At 47.5% G+C, this 15,955-nt stretch overlaps 10 non-coding genes across 10 annotated transcripts; all 10 read right to left on the reverse strand.

Annotated features, from left to right (window-relative positions):
• Positions 1-11,304: 11,304 nt before the first annotated feature.
• TRNAT-UGU (transfer RNA threonine (anticodon UGU)) lies at positions 11,305-11,376 on the reverse strand. The gene has a single exon. It is a non-coding gene; the product is annotated as a tRNA-Thr (tRNA).
• Positions 11,377-11,460: 84 nt separating this feature from the next.
• On the reverse strand, positions 11,461-11,532 carry TRNAT-UGU (transfer RNA threonine (anticodon UGU)). Its single transcript has one exon. It is a non-coding gene; the product is annotated as a tRNA-Thr (tRNA).
• Positions 11,533-11,616: 84 nt separating this feature from the next.
• On the reverse strand, positions 11,617-11,688 carry TRNAT-UGU (transfer RNA threonine (anticodon UGU)). The gene has a single exon. It is a non-coding gene; the product is annotated as a tRNA-Thr (tRNA).
• An 85-nt stretch (positions 11,689-11,773) lies between these two features.
• Positions 11,774-11,845, reverse strand: TRNAT-UGU (transfer RNA threonine (anticodon UGU)). Its single transcript has one exon. It is a non-coding gene; the product is annotated as a tRNA-Thr (tRNA).
• Positions 11,846-11,930: 85 nt separating this feature from the next.
• Positions 11,931-12,002, reverse strand: TRNAT-UGU (transfer RNA threonine (anticodon UGU)). The gene has a single exon. It is a non-coding gene; the product is annotated as a tRNA-Thr (tRNA).
• An 85-nt stretch (positions 12,003-12,087) lies between these two features.
• Positions 12,088-12,159, reverse strand: TRNAT-UGU (transfer RNA threonine (anticodon UGU)). The gene has a single exon. It is a non-coding gene; the product is annotated as a tRNA-Thr (tRNA).
• Positions 12,160-12,243: 84 nt separating this feature from the next.
• On the reverse strand, positions 12,244-12,315 carry TRNAT-UGU (transfer RNA threonine (anticodon UGU)). Its single transcript has one exon. It is a non-coding gene; the product is annotated as a tRNA-Thr (tRNA).
• Positions 12,316-12,400: 85 nt separating this feature from the next.
• Positions 12,401-12,472, reverse strand: TRNAT-UGU (transfer RNA threonine (anticodon UGU)). The gene has a single exon. It is a non-coding gene; the product is annotated as a tRNA-Thr (tRNA).
• An 85-nt stretch (positions 12,473-12,557) lies between these two features.
• TRNAT-UGU (transfer RNA threonine (anticodon UGU)) lies at positions 12,558-12,629 on the reverse strand. The gene has a single exon. It is a non-coding gene; the product is annotated as a tRNA-Thr (tRNA).
• Positions 12,630-12,713: 84 nt separating this feature from the next.
• On the reverse strand, positions 12,714-12,785 carry TRNAT-UGU (transfer RNA threonine (anticodon UGU)). The gene has a single exon. It is a non-coding gene; the product is annotated as a tRNA-Thr (tRNA).
• Between the last annotated feature and the right edge of the window lie 3,170 nt (positions 12,786-15,955).

The raw sequence follows: 15,955 nt of genomic DNA on the forward strand, positions 1-15,955 counted from the left end.
TGTTGGGCTGCTGAGCACGAGGTCGCGGGATCGAATCCCGGCCACGGCGGCCGCATTTCGATGGGGGCGAAATGCGAAAACACCCGTGTGCTTAGATTTAGGTGCACGTTAAAGAACCCCAGGTGGTCAAAATTTCCGGAGTCCTCTACTACGGCGTGCCTCATAATCAGAAAGTGGTTTTGGCACGTAAAGCCCCAAATATTATTATTATTATTGCGCGTATGACCGCTCCCCGATATCACTCTTCATCGCATAGCTCGAACTTCAATTTCATGCTACGCAGATCGTCTTTCTATGCGCCTGGTTGGCTGCACTCTAAGGCCGTTAACCTTTCCAACACCACCCTTAGTTCTTTCTCTTTAACTTTTTCATCGTACTTTATTTTGCAGGAGTGATCGATGGTGGCTAGTTTAATTCGTTGTTTAAAATGTTCCCACCTTTCAGTGACTCGCACCACGTTATTTCCCATTTCTTTCTAATATTCCTGTACTTTGCGTAGAAAAAGCTCGTCAGTTAAGAATTTGGAATTAATTTTCCACATCTCCCACGTGAAAGTGTGGTGTTTTGCTTTGCATCCAACATACGTCTTGACCAAACAGCGATCAGGTAATGAAAGAGGCGTGACACCGTAGCCGTTACACAAGGGTATTACGTCTAGTGACATGTACATTCTGTCTAGACGAGCGTGACTATTGCCCTGGTAGTGTGTGTAATGAACCTCGCATGTTCCAACCAGACACTCAGCAACGTCGTCCAGGTCGAACTCGGCTAATTCAGTAAGGACATGGCAGCTTTTGTCATTTGTTCTTTAGCCTGTTCTGTCCCGATCTCGGAGTACACAATTAAAATACCCCAGAATTATCACTTTTCTGTTCATGCAAATGTGCGTCCTTAAGGATGACAAAAAACAGAGTGCGCTCTTCACAAATATTAGGTGCATATACAACGAGAACAAGCCACGAATCATTACCAACAGTAAAGTCAACGTACACTAATCTGCTTGAAGGGCGTTAAAAATAATTTTCGATAGATGAGCAGGGAAGGTTCCTAATAAATAAAATAACACCCGCCGACGTACATTTAGCATGGCTCACTACCGCGTAATACAAAGACATAAACCTTAGCGCCATGCCCCGTCTCTCCTCCTCCCCTTCAACCTTTGCCTCTTGCACGGCCAGAGCGTCGAGGTCTTGGTCCACCATCATCCGGTGCACTTGGCTTTGTTTACGCTTGGCGGCCAGACCTCTCATGTTTTGTGTGCCTAAGCTAAGCGTTGGGTTGGTTGTCATTGCTAATAGCGGAAAGTGAGAGGCACCCGGAGCACGGTGCTCACCACAACGTCTAGCCAGCGGCTAGATGCCTCCGGGACCGTCCGGTGGTCTGGTGTGGTCCGCGGACGGCTGTGGCTTGTCGCCGGCCTTCCTATCCCGATGAATGTTTGGAGAGGGTTGAAGCTGCTCCTTCTCGTCAAAGTTGTCTTTGCAGGTGGCCCGTCGGCATGGTGATTTGCAGCTGTTTTTCCGTCGCTAGCGTCTGGCGGCAATTTAAAGGTAGCGTTGCCGCTCGTATCCATAGGGTCGCTGGTTGGGGGCTGATCCCCACCTTCTGTCTCGCATGCGGCTTCATCAACTACAAGGCAGTTTTCCTTGTTTTTCTCCCGCTCATCTGCAGGACCCGTTGTCGTCCCACCTTTCTTATCGAGGGTAACAAATACATCTGTATCTTTCGCTGCCTTCGCTGTCGCCTCTGCATTGCTGACGCTCTCCTTGTCACCAGCCCCCTTGGCAGCGCCCTGGGCTTCAGCAGCATCCATCCTCATTTGCGCGACGACCTCGTTCGCTGTTGGCCCCACAGCTGCAGCGTGCATGCGCACACACTGATCTTCAGAGTGTCCGAAGCTGCGACATCGAGCGCAACGCAGTACCTAGCACTCGCGACGGACGTGTCCGACACCCTTGCATCGTAGGCACTGCATCGGCCATCGAGGAGCTACGACAAGGGCCAGTTCACCGGCAACTCGGATTTGGTGCGGCAGGTCATCGACTTTTATCCTGCCCTTCAACTTCAACAGAATGGTCCGCGACATTGAGTCCTTGTCGCCTACGCCTCTTACACGCCAACGTTCTCTTGTGACTTCCACGACCTTGCCAAAGGCTGCTAGCGCTGGATTTATATCTTCATCCGCCACTGAATACAGCAGCCAATGAAGGCGGAGACGTACCTGCTGGTCTTGATTGTCGATGATTACGCAGCGACGCCCCTTCCCGTTGAGCTCTTTCAACGCCAGCATCCTATTCGCTGCCTCGTCACTCGAGAAGGTGACTGCCCATACGGGATTGATATGGTATGCTCCAAGGGCCATGCCCTCCTGCAGCACTCCAGTCGGGACGAGTGCATCTCGAAAGTCTTCGACCCTATGGGCAGGTTGCAAGTGCTAGGCGGCGCCCTGTCTTTCCGACCCCTAGCGCCATCTGACGAATAGTTGCGCGAATGTGGTAGGATTGCTCACGGCGTCAGCAGCCCGCGCTGCGTGTTTGGCGTCCTGTCAAACGGTAGCGATGGCGCGAAACAGCGTGCCGATATTAATTTTAACCGGGTTTCGGGAATTACAAGATCTTCATAGCTTTTTTCGTGAAAAGAATTTAAAGAAAGGAAGTCGTCTATTTGAATGGGGCACGTCTACAACGTGAGGGAAGCGTTGAACTCGCACTGATCGGAAGTGACTGCTAGGTTTATTCCGCAAACGAAAAATAATGCACCAGCGAAATGCGTGAAGCTCAGCGTAAGTTACTTCGTTATCTACGGTGTGGAGGCATGAAATTATAGGCGACATTGATTCTTGAAGATCGGCGACAGCAGACAAATCCTAGCGGGGAGCTGTGATTGCCGTGCTGGCATCGCAAGGAAGTGCAAGGACGCCGCGGTAGTTTCCCTGTACATACAGGACGGCAAATACGAATCCAAAACATCTCATCCAGGAACGTGGGGCGTACGAACGACTCGTAAGACCTACCAGAGGTATTCTAACGTTGCTCTCCCCAAACACAGAAAAAAGGGGATGAACTCACCAGTTGTGTTAGACTACGCTGGGAAAATATTTTCGCCCAAGTTACTGGAAGTGCGATACTCTTATGTTGCGATTTTTCAGTGCGTGCAAAGGAGGTTCCAATAAACCACGTTGTAAAAAATTTTGGTTATCTCAACTGCCCCTTCGTTGATAATATGCTGGGCGCAGAAGGGCGTATGCCAGCTCAGCCGGCTGCAACCCCTCCTCAAATCTCTCAGCAAGCCCTAGCGCTGTTTGAATGGGAGAGGATTGGGAAAGAGTTCCACAGCTTTACTGCAGTACAGTGTGGGAACAAATTACTTTGTTTGCTGCATATCCTGGTACGCACTGCAGGCAGTGGCGTAGCAACGGGGGGGGGGAGGGGGGGGTCCAAGGGGCCAGTGGGGGGGGTGTCATATACGTCTGGAGACACGGAAATTGTTGATAACCTCACCTTCCTCGAATAAACCCGGGGGAGGGGGGGGGGGAGGGGACAGAAGACCTATGGGCCCCAGGTGCCAGACGACCTAGCTACGCCACTGACTACAGGTGTCCCGTTGCTGCCATCATTGCTGTAAAAGCAAAGAATTCAGCGTTATAACGCACTTGACATAACGCCGGAACATAAAACAGCTTATGCCGTCGGACGAGCGCTATCCAGTGTTGACGCCGTTCTGCTTCATACGGTCGTCTTGGAAACCTCTAAAACTTTGTTCCTCGTGAGTTGGTGTACGTGCTGTTGCAGCCCACTACTCAACAGCTCGGGTTGCACTTCGGCATTGCTCAGAAAAGGCAACAGCTACGCGCGAAACAGTCCACATACAGGCTTTCCGAACGCAAGCGGGCCTATCGTATCCTGCCGGTTCCGCGCTCGCCGCCGCGAGGGGCGCCCTAGTAGGCGCGGGAACTACGTTCGCAACCTGCCTATAGGACCTTGCTCGCACGTCGCTATGCAAAAACACGGTGTTTTTCATGACAGACCCCTTGCGCAGTGGTGACCAAATAAACTGGTAGCTCGCTTCCTCGTTATCGTCGATAAGCCTGTTACCGCGGCCAGTGGCAGCAAAAACCGCTCCTTCGCAGCCCATGATTCACACGTCCGTACAGCTCGGCTACCGGAAGCAGAATCCCAACTGAGCTATAGCTGCGACTCGAAGTTGCGTTCAAATTATTTCAGCTGTGTAGCGCTTGCATTAAACTCAGATAAAATATGTGAACAGAAAATTATGCGCTGCCACCAGTGAGAAACTGGCCACCCTGTATAGGCAATGCCTCATGACCTCGAGCGTACCGGAATCTTGGTAGAACGCTAACATAATCCCAGTCCATAAGAAAGGGGACGCCAAACAGTTGCAAAATTATACACCGATCAGCTTACTCGCCGTTGCCTACAAACTATTTACTAAGGTAATCGCAAATAGAATCAGGAGCACCTTAGACTTCTGTCAAGCAAAGGACCAGGCAGGATTCCGTAAAGGCTACTCAACAATAGATCATATTCACACTATCAATCAGGTGATAGAGAAATGTGCAGAATATAACCAACCCTTATATATAGCTTTCATTGATTACGAGAAAGCGTTTGATTCTGTCGAACCCTCAGCAGTCATGGAGGCATTGCGGAATCAGGGTGTAGACGAGCCGTACGTAAAAATACTGGAAGATATCTATAGCGGCTCCACAGCCACAGTAGTCCTCGAAAAAGAAAGCAACAAAATCCCAATAAAGAGAGGCGTGAGGCAGGGAAATACGATCTCTCCAATGCCATTCACAGCCTGTTTACAGGAGGTATTCAGAGACCTGGATTGGGAAGAAATGGGGATAAAAGTTAAGGGAGAATACCTTAGCAATTTGCGATTCGCTGATGATATTGCCTTGCTTAGTAACTCGGGAGACCAATTTCAATGCATGCTCACTGACCTGGAGAGGCAAAGCAGGAGGTCGGGTGTGAAAATTATTCTGCAGAAAACTAAAGTAATGTTTAACAGTCTCGGAAGAGAACAGCAGTTTACGATAGGCAGCGAGGCACTGGAAGTGGTAAGGGAATACATCTACTTAGGGCAGGTAGTGAGGGCGGATCCGGATCATGAGACGGAAATAATCAGAAGAATAAGAATGGGCTGGGGTGGGTTTGGCAGGCATTCTCAGATCATGAACAGCAGGTTGCCATTATCCCTCAAGAGAAAAGTGTATAATAGCTGTGTCTTACCAGTACTCACCTACGGGGCAGAAACCTGGAGGCTTACAAAAAGGGTTTTACTCAAATTGAGGACGACGCAACGAGCTATGGAAAGAAGAATGATAGGTGTAACGTTAAGGGATAAGAAAAGAGCCGATTGGGTGAGGGAACAAACGCGGGTTAATGACATCTTAGTTGAAATCAAGAAAAAGAAATGGGCATGGGCAGGACATTTAATGAGGAGGGAAGACAACCGATGGTCATTAAGGGTTACGGACTGGATCTCAAGGGAAGGGAAGCGTAGCAGGGGGCGGCAGAAAGTTAGGTGGGCGGATGGGATTAAGAATTTGCAGGCACGGCATGGCATAATTAGTACATAACCGGGGTTGTTGGAGAAGTATGGGAGAGGCCTTTGCCCTGCAGTGGGCGTAACCAGGCTGATGATGATGATGACCAGTGAGGATTGGACTCACGACCCCCGGTTTTCACGACCAGTGCTCTATCACTGAGATATAGCGGCGACTCAAAGTTGCACACAAATTGTTTGAGCTATGTAGCGCTTGCATTAAACTCAGATAATATATGTGAACAGAAACGTATGGACTGCCACCAGTGAGGCTTGAACTCACGACCCTTGGTTTACAAGAGCAGTGCTCTACGACTGAGATATAGCGGCTTTTTTTTCTTTATTGCCATTCTTTGACAACATATACAGACGTACAGATGGCGTAATAATGTTATGTACGGTGCTCTGGTGATGTAACCGCCTGCCGTCATTTTTCAGGCGTGCATTGTTAGAACCGCTTTAGACAGACGGGTTCATCTAACAAGGTAGCCCATTCACGCTTATCCAGTCGTGCATTGCAAGCCTCTTGCAAGAACAAAATACTTTCAGTAAAGTGCTCTCTAGCTGGGCGAATAACCAGTCTTTCATGCCTGACGTCCATGCGTGTTTTCCACAGGCTGTGTAGAATCAACGCCATAAGCATATCATAAGGAACACCACCTTCACTGGCAATTGGAAGGAAACGGATGCCGTACGGTGTGGTAGGAAATTCCTTTTTTAGTGTACGTTGCAGAATGTCCCACAAGAAAAGTGCGTCCGTGCAGTCTAAAAATATGTGTTCGATCGTCTCTTGTTTTCTACACTTGCTGCAGTTGATCGACCATGCGACAAAGTGGCCTTTTTCTTGTAGCCAAGGTTTGACGGGAAGAGTTCCAGTATGCAAATGGAAGAAGAAAGTTTTAACCCCAGATCGCACTGGCATCTGTTTCACTCGCATCAATACATCTGCTCCTGTGCTCGGTGAATACATAGATCGGTACAAAGGAACAGGCATACAAACGTCAACTAGGTCCTTATACAATTTTTTTTCTTCCAACATAACCAAGATAATCAAATGAAAAGCGAGCATGCAAGAACTCTACGTACTAAGCTACCTCCCGTAAAAATCCGCGGAGACTTGCGCCATTTGCCGTTCTTGAGGTTACGATAAATTGAGGTAACGCATTTCGTAAACATAGTTGGCACACTGTTCGCAAGAAGGGATCCTTCTGATCTCGCAAAAAAAGGGATCTTGAAACAACTTGCCCAAAAAACAAATGCGCCAAACCAAGGCCTCCTGACTTCACGGACCGAAATAAATTAGTGCGGCTTGTTCTCTCCCATGTGGATCCCCATATAAGAACAGCGCATGCTCTGTGTATCTTTTGGATGGTCATTCTTGACATGCACAGTGCTTGCAGTACATACCAGATTTTTCCAAAAAAGGTAAACATTGCATACGGTTGATCGCGCGAAAATCGATAAATTTCTACCTCCGAACTTTGTTGTTTTATCTTTAACTTGCTCTAGTTCTTCTTGCCAATAGTCTTTTGTATCATGATAATATTGCAGAGGTAGCCCAAGGTACCGCGCAGGGGTCGTGGTCTACTGCATATTTTCAAAAAATTCTATTTTATCATTCCAATTACCCTGCCAGATACCCAATGACTTACTCCAGTTTATCGCACTACCGGTGACCTTGCAGAATCTGTTCGCCAGTTCTACTGCATTAGAGATGCTTTGATTTTCTCGACCGAATATGGCGATATCGTCTGCTTACGCCAAGATTTTAACTTCACTGGAGTCCATTGCAAATCCCCTTATGTTGTTACTACTAATAACCTTTAAGCAAAATGGTTCAACGTACAATGCAAAAAGTAGAGACGATAATGCGCATCCTTGGCGGAGTGCTGACTGAACTTTTATCATAGCCGTAGGCTGTTAACTATTAGTTTCGTAGATAGCCAGAGTAGCACATTTTCACACCTTGCAAAAGAACAGAACCTATCTTGGCATGTTTTAAAACAAGAAAAAGGATTTCATGTGACACTCTGTCAAACGCTTTTTCAAGATCAAGTTGCAACAGCGCTACCTTTTCTGAGCAGGCGTCACAACTTTCCAATATTGTTCTCGCTACACGTATATAGGTGACAATGGATCGTCCTCTTATGCCGCATGTCTGGTGCGACACTACTAATTGCTGTATCACACTTTGGAGTCTCCGTGCAAGAACCTTCGTGTATATTGTCACGTGGTAGTGACGGTGAAGAAAGAACACAGTAGCAGTACTGTGAAAGACAAAACTAGCTTTTCTTGGGCGAACCTGTGCCACAAAACAGGCTACACTTAAAGCACAACGATTGCGGCGATTACTGTCGGCGATCGTCGAAAATTTGATCAGTGGGTCAAGCGCGTCGGCTTTAATACAGCAATCATCGAATCTTCCAGATTAAACGTTGGGACCCGCATGCCTTCTAAAATATTCTACACCATTCGTGTCAAGCGATGAAATCAGATAACACAACGTTCGGCGACAACAGACAGCGGGTAGATGCATCGATAACTTTCCAGAAACTTCGGATACATGCAGGCGCGTCCCGCGCTGTGCGATAACATTTGTTCGGCGGCAAAACTTGTCGCCCGATAAAGACAAGTACACGTGTCAATATTTTATAATCTGTGTTTGTGAGACTTATCGGGCGGTACGCCCCTGTCGACAGTAGTACATGAGGGTCTTCGGACTTCGGTATCAACACCGTGTGACTCTGACGAAAAGAAGGGGGCAGCACGCAGTTCTCATATGCTTCCGCAATTACTTTATGAAGGGCTGTGGCTATGTCTTGCTTAAAAGCTTGGTAGAAAGCGGCGCTGAGACCGTCTGGCCCTGGCGTTTTTCCGGAACTTAGTGCGTTGATCGCCTATTTTATTTCTTCTAAAGTAATCGGTTCTTCGAGCGTTTCCGTTACTTCCCTTTCAAGGCTTGGCCATAGCGACAGGAATTCAGTATCGAATCCTTCATCGTGAATGCGTTCCTGCCCTAGTAGTTCGCAGTAATGCTCATAAAAGGTCTGTCTTATTGTTTCTTTATCTCGTACAACCTCACAGCCGTATGTTACGGCTGTTATCTCGTTCCACGAGGCATAAGCTCGTTCGTCCCCGAGCGAGCGCTTTGTCGGCTGTTCTCCGCACCATAACTTTCCTGCGCGTGCGAGCACGACCGCCCCTTCGTATCTTTCAGCTTCGACTAGTTCTAAATGGGATTTAATTTCTTTATTTTCCTTCGTATACTTTCCGGGACTGACATTCTCAACACTTAAATAAAAATTTAAATTATTTCGCATTTCTAATTCTTTTTTTTCCTCTCGGCGCAAGGCACCAGACCTCTCTATGGCTAATATTTTAACGTCTTGTTTGAAATACTCCCACGCTTCTGCATAACTTTTGCGTTCTGTCTAGAACCATCCGTGAAGGCTATCATTAACACCCCTCAAAAATAATTCATCGTCTAAGAGCTTAAAGCTAAATTTCCACAACTCACAGTTAAAACCGGTCGGCTTTTTCGGACCAACGACAAAGTTGACTAAGCTGTGATCGGTAAAGGAAACATGATTAACTTCATATAGAAAACACAATGGTATTAGATCCGCTGAAACATAGCCGCGATCCAACCTAGCATGACTATATTGCTGATAGTGAGTGAATGGTGGCGTCTCTGCATTGGACATCACATCCCCAACATCCTCTAAATTGTATTTTTCTATCGCTACGTTCAAAGACTGCACTCTTAAACAATGAATAGGTGGGCTTCCAACTCTGTCTTTTACATTACAGACGCAATTGAAATCACCCATCATCACAACAATTCGCTCACACTGCAAATGGTTTTCAACCCTTTCAAAGAAATTCTTTCGGTCGTTCACCTTGTTAGGCGCATACAAGCAAATGGCGTGCCACTCAATATCACAGAAACTAAAATCACAAACAATAAGCCGGCCACAATCATCTGTGAACACATTTTCTACTGAGAGGCCTATAGCGCTTCTCAGAAAAAAGCGCACAACCACCTGAAGTACCGCATGCGTGCGAAACACACACGTAAAAACGTGACCTAAATGAATGCAACATTTGATCCGTCCCTTCTTCACTATCGACTTTTGTTTCTTGTACACCGATTACATCAAGATTCTTTTTAATGAGCAGGCGACAAAGCTGATGTGGCTTGCGCCTTCCTGTAAGGCCTCAAACATTAACTGTACCAAATCATAAGGCTGTGTCTAGAAGTATTTTCATGGTAATGTGAGGAGGCGCGTGTGACTAAAGTACTTCTTAAACAGACTACTGACACTCACTTTGTTCGAATGCAACGTCAGTCTTTACATCCTCCCCTCCCCCACCTCAGTACTCACACATACTGCGAACACTTGCTGGGGGCTCACGTCGGTCCCGACGCTGGACCTTTCCGGCCAGTTGGGATATCAGGCGTTGGCTTGAAGCTCGACCGACGGCCACTCGGTGTTTTCGCAAGCGCTTCCTCGTGGCTTGACCCACTTGATCCTTCACCCCTTTTCTCGTTATCTTCGAGTGGACGTTTTACCGGGCCCGCTCCTTTAAGGGGCTCCGTCGTGTCCATGGCACTCTGAGAGTGTCCGGGCGATTCCACAGGCTCGTTGCTTGTCTTGTTCTTGTCATTTTCCGCGTGGTGCTCTTTTTCTTTAGCTCGAGCAGGCTTCTCCTCTAATTCTTTGGTGTCCGCTTTCTTCGCTGGTTCACGGGTGTCTTCCTTTGGATCAGGACGTTGCACCACGCCACCTTTTCCAGCCGTCTCTTGAGCATCGAATGCGTCCATTGTGTGCTCCTGGATGAATTCATCACTTTTGGATGGTCCCGCCACATTCGCGTACGTTCGCACGCACGAGCTTTCGTCGTGCCCGAAGCGCCGACACAAAGCACAGCGCGGTACGCGACAGTATCGCCTGATATGACCTGTGCGGTTACACCTCAGGCAGAGTGGGGCACGCCCAGGCGCAACCAGCAGTGTCATGATGCCGACGACCCGAAGTTGATGCGGGAGGTCGTCAATGGTAACTCCGGGTTTCAGCTTCATCGATACGATGCGGGTTGACGAACCTCTATTGGTGATGCCTTGCACGCGCCAGCGTTCCTTGAAGACCTCCGTAACCATCCCAAAAGGCGTGAGTGCGGCACGGACGTCCTCATCTTCCACGTTGTGAAGGAGCCAGTAGAGCTTAAGCCGCACATCCTGGCTGGCTGGGTTAACCACCAGGCAGCGACGCTCCTTAACCCTAATGTCTCCGAGGCCTGCATTTTCTTCATAGCATCTGGGTTTCTGAAAGTAACCGCCCACACGTGGTTCATCTGGAAAGCCTCCGAGGCGTCAACTTCGGGAAGCAGTCCCTGACGAACCAGCGTGTCTCGAAAATCTTCTACTCGGTAGGGCCTTGTCTTTACTCTCCGTGGAGAAAGAGCGTGTTGGCCACGCATGGTCCTGTAGGCAGAGGCGGCAAAATAGCTTGGTAGTCCTGGCAATCCATAGCAGCATTCCTGCTGCCGCGGCTCGTCTGAGCCGCAATCACCGCCCCAACGGAGCAAGGCATTCTCCGTCCACACCGAACGGTAGCCGGAAGTAGAATTTCGTGAGATATAGCGGCGACTCAAAGTTGCGCACAAACTGTTTCAGCTATGTAGCGCTTCAATTACACTCAGATAAAATGTGTGAATAGAAAAAGTATGCACTGCAACCAGTGAGGATTGAACTCACGACCCCTGGTTTACAAGACCAGTGCTCTACCACTGAGCTATAGCGGCGACTCGAAGTGGCGCACGAGATGGTTCAGCTATGTAGTGCTTGAATTACACTCAGGAAAAATACATGAATAAAAAAGTATGCACTGCCACCAGTGAGGATTGAACTCACGACCCCTCGTTTACAAGACCAGTGCTCTACCACTGAGCTATAGCGGCGACTCGAAGTGGCGCACGAGATGGTTCAGCTATGTAGTGCTTGAATTACACTCAGATAAAATACATGAATAAAAAAGTATGCAATGCCACCAGTGCGGATTGAACTCACGACCCCTGGTTTACAAGACCAGTGCTCTACCACTGAGCTATAGCGGCGACTCGAAGTGGCGCACGAGATGGTTCAGCTATGTAGCGCTTGAATTACACTCAGATAAAATATGTGAATAGAAAAAGTATGCACTGCCACCAGTGAGGATTGAACTCACGACCCCTGGTTTACAAGACCAGTGCTCTACCACTCAGCTATAGCGGCGACTCGAATTGGCGCACGAGATGGTTCAGCTATGTAGCGCTTGAATTACACTCAGATAAAATATGTGAATAGAAAATGTATGCACTGCCACCAGTGAGGATTGAACTCACGACCCCTGGTTTACAAGACCAGTGCTCTACCACTCAGCTATAGCGGCGACTCGAATTGGCGCACGAGATGGTTCAGCTATGTAGCGCATGAATTACACTCAGATAAAATATGTGAATAGAAAAAGTATGCACTGCCACCAGTGAGGATTGAACTCACGACCCCTGGTTTACAAGAGCAGTGCTCTACCACTGAGCTATAGCGGCGACTCGAAGTGGCGCACGAGATGGTTCAGCTATGTAGTGCTTGAATTACACTCAGATAAAATACGTGAATAAAAAAGTATGCACTGCCACCAGTGAGGATTGAACTCACGACCCCTGGTTTACAAGACCAGTGCTCTACCACTGAGCTATAGCGGCGACTCGAAGTGGCGCACGAGATGGTTCAGCTATGTAGCGCTTGAATTACACTCAGATAAAATATGTGAATAGAAAAAGTATGCACTGCCACCAGTGAGGATTGAACTCACGACCCCTGGTTTACAAGACCAGTGCTCTACCACTGAGCTATAGCGGCGACTCGAAGTGGCGCACGAGATGGTTCAGCTATGTAGCGCTTGAATTACACTGAGATAAAATGTGTGAAGAGAAAAAGTATGCACTGCCACCAGTGAGGATTGAACTCACGACCCCTGGTTTACAAGACCAGTGCTCTACCACTGAGGTATAGCGGCGACTCGAAGTGGCGCACGAGATGGTTCAGCTATGTAGCGCTTGAATTACACTCAGATAAAATATGTGAATAAAAAAGTATGCACTGCCACCAGTGAGGATTGAACTCACGACCCCTGGCATACAAGACCAGTGCTCTACCACTGAGCTATAGCGGCTTTTTTTTAATTTATTGCCGGTCTTCGACATTGTACGGAGCACACAACACAGAACAAAATTGCATAACTTCAGACATTTTGAACAAAAGATGAATGCCATCAGTCCAATAAGGACTGGCATTGTCTTATTAAAATTCTCTCAATGCTGTCAGAGGTTCTATCCTCGACAGCCACGCGGGTACACAATCTTCTCTTTTCTTTCTTTCAATGAATCTAGACATGCTTTCTTTGAAATACGTACGCGCAGGCCTAGCGTCCGAGTCACAGTAGTACCCAGACATCCTTGCACGCCATAAACTGTGAAGGCCATTCAGCATTATTAAGTCGAAGGGAACCCCATCCTCATTCTTTACCGCCAGATAGCTGATTCCATGTGGGTTTAACGGTAACTCTTTCTTCATTGTTCGTTGTAGGACATCCCAGAAGAACACCCCGGCCCAGCAATGCAAGAAGACATGGTCTACTGTTTCCGCTTGCTTGCAAATCAAGCAGTGAGGTCCCCAGGGTACAAGGAAGCCACGTTCTTCCATGAATGTCTTCCCCGAAAGTGTCCCTGTGTGTAGTTTAAAAAAGAATGTCTTTACCCCCGTAGGCGCCTCCATTTTTTCACTCGTTTAAGGACATCCTGTCCTGGTCTTCCAGTGTATAGAGCTCTGTACAATGGCACTGGAAATGCAATGTCGCAAACATTTTTATATAATGCTTTCCTTTTAACTTCACTTAAATAATCAAACGAAAAACGAACAGAAAGAAAGCGCACACTATCCACAACTTCTTTAAGGTAGCCCTGAAGCTTTTCCGGCATACTATCAGTACTAACGATAAGTGCCGGCAAAGCGCCTCTCAACCTTAGCTTTCATACCGTACGCAGAAATGGATCACTCACATCCCGAAAAAATAAAAATCTGTTGACGAGCTGTCGTACAAAAAGATGCGCCAAGCCCAGCCCCCCTTCCTTCACGTGCCTGAACAGATTGGTTCGGCTACACCTTTCCCAGGTAGAGGCCCAGATAAAAACCGCGAACACTCTGTGGAGCTTTTGCACGTTTACTCTTGAACAGTACATCGTTTGCATGACGTACTACAACTTCGTAATAAAAAACATGTTACACACTGTTGCCTTTGCGAAAATTGACAGGTTGATGCCGTTCAACCTTTCTGCTTTTTCTCTAGTTTCTTTTGCTTGGTTCGTCCTGTATTCATCGCTATTTTTGTAACTGTCCATGGGAACACCTAGATATCTGGTCGGGGTTCTTATCCAGCTCACATTTGCAAAATTGTCCGGGGCCGATGACCACTCTCCGTGCCACAAACCAAGCGACTTGCACCAGTTCACTCTACTGCCCGTCACATCGCAAAACTTTTTCACTGCCCTTATCGTTTCCGTCACACTTTGTTTGCTTGTACAACACACTGCGATGTCATCTGCATATGCCAAGAGCTTGACTTCTGTGTCTTCCAAGCTGTAACCGCGCATTTGATCATTTTCAATTATGGCCAATCACATAGTTTCTATGTACATCCCAAACAAAAGGGGACTGAGGGGGCAGCCCTGACGCACAGAACGCATGACGTTAATGGGGGCCCCGAGTGATTTATTCACAATTAAGCGTGTTGTGCAGTTCTTGTACGCCAACGCCACTCCCTCAGTGATTATGGAACCAACATTAACTCGATCGAACATGGCAAACAAAATATCATGAGAGACACAATCAAAGGCTTTCTCAAGGTCGAGCTGGAGCACTGCGACTCCGCACGAGGTGACATCACAGCACTCGAGCACGCACCGCATCGTGTGAATATTTGACAAAATCGACCTTCCCTTGATACCGCACGTTTGATGACCAGCAACTACTTCCATTATGACGCTTTGAAGTCTGGCTGTCAAAATCTTCATAAAAATCTTATAATCAATATTGGTTAACGATATGGGCCTGTAAGATGTCACCAGCCTAAGTTTGTCCACTTGATCACTCTTAGGGATGAGTATGGTATGCGCTTTGCCAAAGGAAGGCGGCAAAGCTTTGTTAACATACGCATCATTAAACAGGTTTGTTAGCAACGGCGACAGTTCTTTCTTGAAAGCTTTATATAAACAAGCGCCCAGGCCGCCAGGTCCAGGCGATTTGCCTTGGTTCAAGCCATCAATCGCCTTTTGAACTTCGCTTTCCGTTATTTTCCCTTCTATTCGTTCTTTCGTGTCGTCACTCAATCGCGGCATGCGACAGAGAAAAACTTTTTAAACCCGTCTACATTCGCTTCTTGAAACGCATAGATCGACTGATAATACTCTAGAAACGCTTGACCTATGCTCGTACTGTCTTCAGCAATTGTGCCGTTCCATAGAATCTTATCGACGTGAATCCTTCGACCATGCGCTTTTTCAAGTCCAAGCGCCCTTTTCGTGGGCGTCTCCCCAGCTACTATTGCATTTACTCTTGCGCGCACAATCGCTCCTTCATACCGTTCCTGGTCAAGCTGCTCGATTTTTTCTTTAATGGTTCGCACGTCTTCTTTATACGCCCCAGGCCCTTCGCACTCAAGCGCTATCAGCTGCTTAAGTGTCCTTCGTAAGCCCTTTTCTTTCATTTCCTTATCATACTTTAAGCAGCTCGATCTTCCTGAAGCTTTCATTTTTACGTTTTGTTTGAAGCATTCCCATTTCTCTGCTATTGTTTCACTATTTTCCTCACTTACTTTCCTGACGGCCTCATGCACTGCCTCTACAAATGGCTCGTCTTTTAGTAATAAGGCATTCATTTTCCATAGGTCCCAATTAAAGTCTTCTTTCTTCCTCTCCATGCCTATATGACATTTCACCAAGCAGTGATCTGTAAACGATACTGGTGTCACAGAATAGCTATGGAACTTTGGAATCATGCCTTGCGATACGTATATGCGGTCTAACCGCGCATGACTACTACCTTGAAATCGCGTGTACATGACTTCACGCTCCCCCTCCAGGCACTCACAGACATCGTTCAGTTCATTATCCCTAATTAGCTTTGTCAACACACAACCGCTTTTTTCGCGAATACCAGCATTATTGACTCTATCCCGAGCCCTCAAAACACAATTGAAATCCCCCAACAAAACCATGCACTTATCAGTGCTAACGTACTGGAAAAGGTACGCAAAAAATGAGGCGCGCTCTTCCACAGCATTCGGCG

Source organism: Dermacentor albipictus, chromosome 7, assembly GCF_038994185.2.
Source record: "Dermacentor albipictus isolate Rhodes 1998 colony chromosome 7, USDA_Dalb.pri_finalv2, whole genome shotgun sequence".
NCBI classification, from domain to species: Eukaryota; Metazoa; Arthropoda; class Arachnida; order Ixodida; family Ixodidae; genus Dermacentor; species Dermacentor albipictus.